This window comes from Equus asinus, chromosome 8, assembly GCF_041296235.1.
Source record: "Equus asinus isolate D_3611 breed Donkey chromosome 8, EquAss-T2T_v2, whole genome shotgun sequence".
NCBI lineage: Eukaryota > Metazoa > Chordata > Mammalia > Perissodactyla > Equidae > Equus > Equus asinus.
Window position 1 is genome coordinate 53,705,993 of NC_091797.1, and position 9,287 is coordinate 53,715,279.

The 9,287-nt window shown below is 40.0% G+C and overlaps 1 long non-coding RNA gene across 1 annotated transcript; it reads right to left on the reverse strand.

Moving 5' to 3' along the window:
- Nucleotides 1–1,753: 1,753 nt before the first annotated feature.
- On the reverse strand, nucleotides 1,754–5,584 carry LOC123286996 (uncharacterized). Its single transcript, XR_011505643.1, has 3 exons — nucleotides 4,476–5,584; nucleotides 3,661–3,794; nucleotides 1,754–1,989 (listed from the first exon to the last, which is right to left on the reverse strand). It is a non-coding gene; the product is annotated as an uncharacterized lncRNA (long non-coding RNA).
- Nucleotides 5,585–9,287: the final 3,703 nt, after the last annotated feature.

Here is a 9,287-nt window from a genome sequence, read left to right on the forward strand (position 1 = left end):
AAAAAAATTCCAACTATTACTGTTTCTCGGCTGTCTGTTTTCTTTTCCGAAATACTGCCCTTTCCTCTCTTTGTTTTCCTTCTCACTACTCGTGTGCCCTGAAGTGTGACATTTTTTGATACACTTACTTCTTTGGTAGGTGTCATTTAGCTGAGAGATGCTCAGGGTTGGGAAATCGTTTCCAACTTGGCACATTTTGTTTAACAACAAAAATATTTTGTTTCATATTTTGATACCTATCTTTTATTTATGGAGATGATTAATAGTTAGATGATCAATAATTAGGTATGTGTTGTTGCAGCTGCTTCTCAAGTCTAGTGATAGACAGGTGTTAATCCACCCCCAACAGGGTTCACCGTCATTCTGATTTGGAATGAGGTTGGGTGGATGCTGGGGATGTGGTTGGGAGCCATGAAACAGAGAATAGGCCCCATCTGCCCAGAGGCTCAAGCACAGAGACCTGTTCCAACTGGTAGAGTTCTAACCAGCTGATCTGTGGTGATACCTCTCCCCTCCCGCTCTGAGCATACCTTTCTATAAAGGAGAGAGGGGCCAACATGTACTCTGTGGGTGGCTGTGACACAGAACTTGGTGATGGTGGCCATTCCCCAAGTCAGTGGCACATTAGGGAGTACCAACTTTCTAGAGAAAAAGTGACAAGAGTTAGAAATGCTCTCAAAATACCAAAAGTACATGAAATCAGCTACTTATGTTGGAAAAACCACACACTTTTAATAAACAAGAGAGAAAACAATCCGCGAAAATACGAGTGCTTTGGACTGAGGCAACTTCTCACTAAGCTTCAATTACACCATCTCTGCCCAGCTCATTTATTGTTGCCGACATTTGCATAGTTTATATTACTTGATATGCAAATCTTACCCCTCCTTCAGTGATTCAGTATTTTGTTCTTGCTGTGTTCTTGGAGATTGTGATTAAAACTGACTTGAAAACAAAAATCTACTTCTCCCTGGCAATCTCTCAGTGGCCATAAGTCCCTGGCACCCTCAATCAATTGCTTTCTCCTCCCTCTTCTCTCTCCTGGTTCAGAATTCCTGGGAGAGGCCAGACAGGAAGCCATCTGCATCCCAGGGTGAGGGGAAGCAGCCTTGTCTCTCTCCATTGGCCATGATGGATCTGGACCTCGGACCCTAGCCACAATTTCCCTCCACAACAGATATTTCAGTTACCAGAGGCCAGGAACACAGCAGTGATTAGAGGGGGGTTGTGGGCATTTCCCAGATTGGCACAGGCAGGAAAGCCTGCCCTTCTTTGGGGCCAGACTTCCAGGAGAAGAGGGGTCCGAGGACATGCTCCTTGGTGGTTGGTGGAAAGCTGGCGTCTACCAAGAGTTAGGCCCAAATGGGCACTGTGAAGCCCAGAGAGCAAACCAGGTCTTGCACTGACCTACCTAGTTTTTGTGTAGTCGCCCCTGGTTATCCCTTAATCCTTTGTAAAAACTTGCCCAAACAGCCCAGCTCTGTCCTAGCTGTGTACAGATTATGGTGGGAATGGCCTCAGGACCTCACTTGGGTCTGAGTTTTAAAGTAAATAGAGCCCCTGGGGGCCAGCGTGGAGATAAGAACAGTAACTGCAGGGAGTAATTCTAGAGAAAGGTGAGAAGCCCAGCTGCCTAAACTGTATGGAATGTTGGCCTCTTGTTTCCCTTCTTGGAGGATCTGGTTTTTAATTTTGTTCAGTGTCACAGTCTGCTCAGGCTGCCATAACAAAATAAAATAGACTGGGTGGTTTAAGCAACAGAAATTTATTCTCTCACGGTTCTGGAGGCTGGCAAGCCCAAGATCAAGTTGCCAGCATGGTCAGGTTGTGGTGAGGGCTCTCTTCCTGGCTTGCAGATGGCCGCCTTCGCCTGTGTCCTCACATGGTGGGGAGAGAGAGAAGAAACAAGCTCCCTGGTGTCTCTTCCCATAAGGGTGCTAATTCCAGCATAAGGATGGCATCTAAACGTAATTGCCTTCAAAGGCCCACCTACAAATACCATCATATTGAGGATTAGGGCTTCAAGATATGAATTTTGGGGGAGGCAATTCAGTCCATAGCATTCAGGAAGGCAGCAAGTCCATATACTCCCACATACCTTTCACATCCTAACTCATTTTCTATATAAAGAGTAAGTTCATGTATATATCTATTAATATTGACCTGCGGAAGGGACTATTAGTAACTCGTCAATTGAGGTTTGGTTCACATACATTTTCACTGAGCAACAAAGTAACTTGTCAGCCAAAGTAAAACTCTAGCATGTGTTTATAGAACAGGCAAGCATTGACTGAGCTGAGGGTCTGCTGTGGAATTTCACTATTGTGAAGTTTGAACATAGTCTTTTATTTGTCTGCACTAAAAACTGTAAAAAAGTAAAGATAAACAAACCAGCAAACAAAATACCTATAACTGATAGCTTCGGCAATGCACAGTTCATAGATCTGCTCATTGCTGTTATTGTTATTATTATTATTACCTCATTGCTATTAACCTTCCTTTAACATTCATTCATTTATTCAACAAATGAGTAACATGCCTCATGAAACTTACATTCTAGGAAAGGAAATAGACCATACACAAGATAAGCAAGTACACTGTAAATGCTAAGCAAAAAAAATGAAGCAGGACAGGAGGACAGGAAGTATGAGGAGTAGGGGTGGGCTATGATGTGCAATTTTGGATAAATTGGCTATGGAAGGCTCATGAAGAAAGTTACAGAGGCAAGACCCAAAGGATGCAAGGGACGGACAGATGGAGTCCTGTAAATGACTATCTGCGGGGAAAGCCTTCCTGACAGAGGAAATTGCCGGCTTGACAGCCTTTGAAGGGTCTGTGAGGCTGCAGCAGGGGGCAGAGGAAATGAACTTGAAAGTAAGGGGGGAGTTAGGCGCTGGAATCTGGATTACATCCATTGTTAAAAATGACTGAGTTTATTTTGAAGATAAAGTCCAGTAGAATTAAACATGTAATTAATTGACAAATTATTTCTATTAGAAATTCTTACCTTTGAACCTACCTTCCCTTCAAAATACTAAAAGTCACAATTCACTGTTATCTTTTTCTTTTCCATTAACCTAAAAAGTTTTTTTTTTTCATCCTTTTCTCAGAATCTGGCCACCAATGGTAAAGGCAAGGAAGACAATGTTCAAACACCCAATCTCCTTATTTTAGAGTCTAATTTAGATGGAAAGACTTGTGATACAAAGTTCTAATTAGCTTCATTGTAATAGAGTAGGACAAATATATACTCACGAAAACAAGATTCCACTTGGGTTGATATCACTGTTCTTGTCATAACTAAAAAATATTTCGATTTATCGTACACAGATTGCCCAAGGCAGGTGTTAGATTTCAGGATTGTGATAGATTAAGAATAAGCAACACTTACATTTCTAGATACTTTGAGAATAACACAATCCTCCTCCCCCTTCTAGCTCCAGTCAATAAGAGGTCTTTCTCAGATTATAGGTGTTTTAACCAGCTTGAAATATATATCTCATCTAGTTGTGAAAATGTTTACTTGAAAAGCTACAAGTCTAAAATAGTATATGAATGCAAGGTACAGATTGAGATAATACAGGTAAAAATGCTTAGAGAAGAAACAGTGATATTCAAATGTACAGTGGTAAAATGATATTATTCCTTTAAATCGCTTACCTATATTATGTGTCTTTATCATGCACTTGATGTCCTGCTGTATAAATCAGTTCTCCTGGGAGACAATTCCTGCTGGTGGATGACTGGTGGGATTTGCTGCTCCTGGTGATATTCATTTAGTAGACAGATTGTTCCTTATTATAAATGTAAAATTGTGTTTTGACATTAGAATTGTAGTTTATGTTATGAAAAGGAAAACATATCGTTAATAACGAAAACCATCCTAAGTATTTACAGTAGTACCTTGTGGATATTTATGTAATGCTAATAAGGCCATCTTAAAATTTTTAAGGTTTAAAAGCTATTTTTCATTATTTAAAAATTTTAGACTTACCAAAAAGAACAGTACAAAGAATTTCCCAACAGAATGTTCAAACATTAACTTTTGATCACGTTAACTTTACCCTTCTCTCTCTTTATATTTATAATCTTTTCCTGAACTGTGTGAGAGAAAATGCAGACGTGATGTTCTCCCTAACCCTTCAAGGATAAGAATGAATCCAAATACTTAATATCCAAAATATCCAAAAATAAGGATCTTCTCTAACATAATCATATACAATTATCATAATCAGGCAATTAACATTGATGCAATACTGTTGTCTAACATCCAGACCTTATTCATATTTCACCAGTTGTTCCATTAATGTCTTTTATAGCGTTGCATTCAGGGGCACGCCTCTTTACCCTCCTTTGATCTGGAACAGTTTGTTGATCTCTCGTGACATTGGTGTTTTAAAGAGTACAGATCTTGCAGAGTGTCCCTCAGTTTGAGAATGAGCGTATTTATTATAAGGTAATAAGCAAAAACATACCTTCAAAGAAGTGTAAAAGGTTTCTTAGAGGCCAGACCTTCTCCATGACGTCCCTCATGCCCGTTTGCTGTTTCCTAAATCATTTGTCTTATAAGAGGCTTTCAGACCTGGAATCTTATTTGCAGTCATAAGGAGAAAGGGCTAAGGCATGTGCCTTTAATTGCTGTGATAATTTGATTGCTGGGATCAAATTTCAGTTAGATGGGTTGAAAGTCAGCTTTGTTAGGGGTTGGCCACTCCCCACTGGCCTAACCTTCATGTAGCGATTTTTCAAAGCTCTGCAAACCTTCACCGGATGCTGTCATCAAAAGAAATCCAACTACGAGAGCCAGCACCGTGGCCTAGTGGTTAAGTTTGGCATGCTCTGCTTTGGCGGCCCAGGTTCAGTTCCCTGGTGTGGACCTATACCACTCCTTGGCAGCCGTACTGTGGCAGCAACCCACATACAAAATAGAGGAAGACTGGCACAGATATTAACTCAGGGCGAATCTTCCTCAAGCAAAAAGAGGAAGATTGGCAACAGATGATAGCTCAGGGTGCAACTTCCTCAGCAAAAAAATATATATAAATTAAAAAGAAAAAAACTATGAAAAGAGTTCACTGCCCACCATTCCTTCTCTCATCGCTGGGACTATTCACTTCCTCCGGCCTGCTCGCTGGTGTCGATTGCCTTTCTACCTTCCCTAAAATTAAGACTCTGGTCAGTTGATGATATTGTTTCATTGACTCAGTGTTCCTGCTTGGATTCCTCTTTTCAACTCTCCTTCTTCCCATTGTGGCGATGGAAAATAAAGTGGCATGTTGACCTAAGTAGCAAGAAAAATATACAAACAAGTGGCACGTAGCAGGCAAGTCCTGTATAGATGGTTTCAAATACCTCAGCCCAGTGTAACCCTTGGGTGCTCACCTTCAAGGTCCTTTCAGCTTCAGTCTGCATATTTCATGCAAGAGGAAGATTCTCCCACAGGCCTCTGAGAGTGAGCAGCACCTGGGGCTCAGCATCCCCCATACTCAGCAAAAATAATATAAGAAGAGAACAGAGAGCAGACAGAATCTGCCTGAGTTGCTGGGGGAGCCAGCAGCGCCTTGAGGATCCCAGCATACCTCCTCCTCTCCCTCCTTGTTTCACTGCCAATTTAAATTTAAGAACCGGTGGAGTAACATTACTAGGATGTAAAACACACACGAAATCTATGTGTGAAAATAACCTGGAAGGAAATACACCAAAACGTTGGCTGATAGTTTTGGTTGGCAGGAATTTACAAAAAGAAATAATAATAATAAAAAGAACCACCTAATATTCTGTGTTTTAGAGCTTTGTTTTAATGAGTGACCATTACTTTTATTATCTAAAAATAATATCTAAAAATATTCAACTGTTGTAGTTCCTTAGAATTACTTAAAATATTAATGAGGTATTTTAAACTGAGAAAAGAAATAAGACTTTGATATGGACCTCTGCTATGAATAGACTGAAACTCCATTAGTTACACTTCAAAGGATAAATATTAATATTATTCTACCCACTCTGTCAATTCAAGGTATTAATTAACTATTCAGGTTATTTCCCCAAATAATGTTTAGCAGGTACTTATCCTTGGACAAGTAGGTTACTGCAAAAGTAGTAGAGAGTTCTGGTAGCCTTTAAATTCTACTAAACCCATGTTGCTTATTTTTTAAAACACCATATGTTCTAATTATCTGAAAATCCTTTGAACTTTCTTAATTATAATAATATCATCCCACTGCCCCAGGACACATATTAAGGCAGAAGCTTTTCAAGGTTCTTCCTGTAACACCAACGTGTAGTTTCAGCTACAAAGGAAGGAACAAATTTAACTTGAGGAACAAGCTGTATCATGCCAGAGAGAGTTTCACACAGAAGGATGTCTTTATATATCCACACACCAAGTCTATATTTTAATATGACAAGGTCTGAGATATTTCCAGAGAGAAATATAATGATGCTTTCTTGAAAAGCCTATGAGCTAAGTTAAACAGTGGGTCATTTCTTAGCAGCCTCCAATATTTCCCTTTCCTCGACAGTGAGATTGTTCTGCTATATGTTGTCATTCAAAGTTCTTTATGCAACATGCACAAAGGCAAAATGGAAATGGAGTCAGTGAAGACTGACAACCTTCAGCCTGATAGGCTAGAAAGTGCACTCATGCGGATGTTACTGCTGACTTTGCACGTCCTATCAAGGTCACAACCCAAGGCTCAATTATCGGAGCAGTAATACGGAGGAATACCTGTCCTCTGGACACATTGCGTTGTTAGGGGATTTAAATGAGATAAGTTACATGAAGGCACTATCAAAATATAAAGCAGATATATCTTCCTTAATGTACAATGGGAGATATACTTAATTTTCTGTTTTTTAACGTTCAAAGCATTAAAGTATAGAACATAAATGAAAATAAAATAATATAAAATTGTAAAAACAATGTGCTATGCAATGATATAATCCATGTGTGTTTTCTTTTGAGCATAGAATATGGAGTCCTTTCTGCCAACTCTCTTGTGACTACTATAGAAGCATCGATGGCCTTTAGAGGAAGCTCAGCTGCCTCCCTCACTAGCCTGCACAAATGAAAACTGAAAACTTTTCCTTTCAGAGGAAAGAATTACATGGCATTGTACAAGACATGAGTAAGATTTGTTTTTTGGTTTTTTTTTTTTTGAGGAAGATTAGCCCCGAGCTAACATCCACCACCACTCCTCTTTTTGCTGAGGAAGATTGGCCCTGAGCTAACATCTGTGCCCATCTTCCTCTCTTTTATGTGTGGGATGCCTGCCACAGCATGGCTTGATGAGTGGTGTGTAGGTCCATGCCCAGGATCCGAACCAGTGAACCCCAGGCCACCGAAGTGGAGCATGCAAACTTAATGCCACTGGGCTGGCCCAAGATTTGTTTTGATGCTTGAAATAAATTACCAAAAAAAAAAAAGTCAAGCAAACATGAACATACCTAATTTCCTTTTCCGTATTGCTGGTTTTGATTTTATAATATTATGTAAAAGATTTTTGCCTCCATGCTCATGTGGGATATTGGGGTGTTCTGGTATCAGGATAATGCTGGCCTCATAGAATGAGTTGGGAAGGGTTTCCTTCTCTTGTGTTTTCTGGAAAACTTTGTGTAGAATTGGAGTTAGTTCTTCTCTAAGCGTTTGGTAGAATTCCCCAGTGAAGCCCTAATTTCTCTCCTAACCAAGGCCAAAATCCTAGTCTTCCACTGTTTCATCGCAACCAGCCTCTGGCCTGCTCCCAGGGAGGGGCAGCCACACAGCACGGACTTCTTTTTGAGAATGGGGCTGCTCCAGAGCACAGCAAATCGCTCTAGACACCAGAGATGTTAGTGCCCCTCTTCCGGATGGTGAGTAGTTAAACCACAATCTTTCCATTTCCTTCTCCATTCCCTTCCCTTGAACTCTAAATTGGAATTTAGGGAAAACTGAACTTTAATAAAATTTTAGGTTATTAAAATGATTCTAGTTGAACTGAAAAAAAGTGCAGCTTTTTAATAAAATCATGTCTGAAGTACAGTTTTCCAGAAAATCAGCCATGCTCCTTATTTTTATAATTAAAGACTCCAGTCCCTGCTCTGCCCCTTTCTGTGCGATCCTGTGTAAATTACTCGCCTTGCTCAGCCTCAGGGTCCTAATCTTTGAGGAATTTGCCTACTTGTTTGATTTTGGTGTGGACTAAATGAAATTATACAAGATCCTTGGCACCCAGTAAGCCATCAATAATTATTGGCTATTATTGCAACTCCTTAGGCCTCAATTTCTTCAATGGGCAAAAGGAGGGAAGTAGATTAGATTATGTACAAAATCATTTTCAAAATTTCCTCCTGCTGCCTAAAAAGAACCTGCCTCTAATATGTTCCTCTTTAGTGGGACTTACTTGGTAAATGATTAAAATCACTTTTGTCAAGTGTATATATGCTGCAACTTCATTATCAAATTCTAACTACTAATCATATTTCATTTTGAGTTTGATTCTACTGGTTTCAAATTTATGGTCTTTTTCCTTCTATTTTTTATTGAATATGTGAAAAAATATTTGACCTGGGCTACATTTTGTTGTTGTTGTTGAACTTGGTTTATTGTTTTATTGAACTAGGTGCATTTGTCCTAAATAACCTTCTGCCTTGGGCTCTTGGAAAGTAGGTCTGTCAATGCCGTCCGCCATGGTGACCACAATTTATTCAGCAGAGTCATGGCTGTTGATATAATCCAAGTAGGTGATATGGTAGCTACCAGCTGAAAAGCACTTCTTGATCATGAAAAAACACTGTAACTCAGTCTAGTTACCTGTAGATGATCAAGTGTAGACTACAGTTCTAAATCAGGGTTATTTCTACGTAGCATTTTGTGTTACTATATAACTACTAAAAAGTCACTAAAATCTTATGCTGGCAGTTTCAGTATTGTTGGGCTTAGCTAAACTTTTCCCTTAAAAACAAAAAAAGCGGGCTGGCCCGGTAGCGCAGCGATTAAGTTCGCACGTTCCTCTTCGGCAGCCCGGGGTTCGCCGGTTCCGATGCCGGGTGTGGACATGGCACCGCTTGGCACGCCATGCTGTGGTAGGCGTCCCACGTATAAAGTAGAGGAAGATGGGCATGGATGTTAGCTCAGGGCCAGTCTTCCTCAGCGAAAAGAGGAAGATTGGTAGCAGTTAGCTCAGGGCTAATCTTCCTCAAAAAAAAAAAGGACTCAGGTAGTATCAAAGCAGGTTTTGCCACGTGATTTCTTTGAACTAGCAAAACTGATTTTAAGATTAAATGCAGAGTTTTAAAATGGTATAACT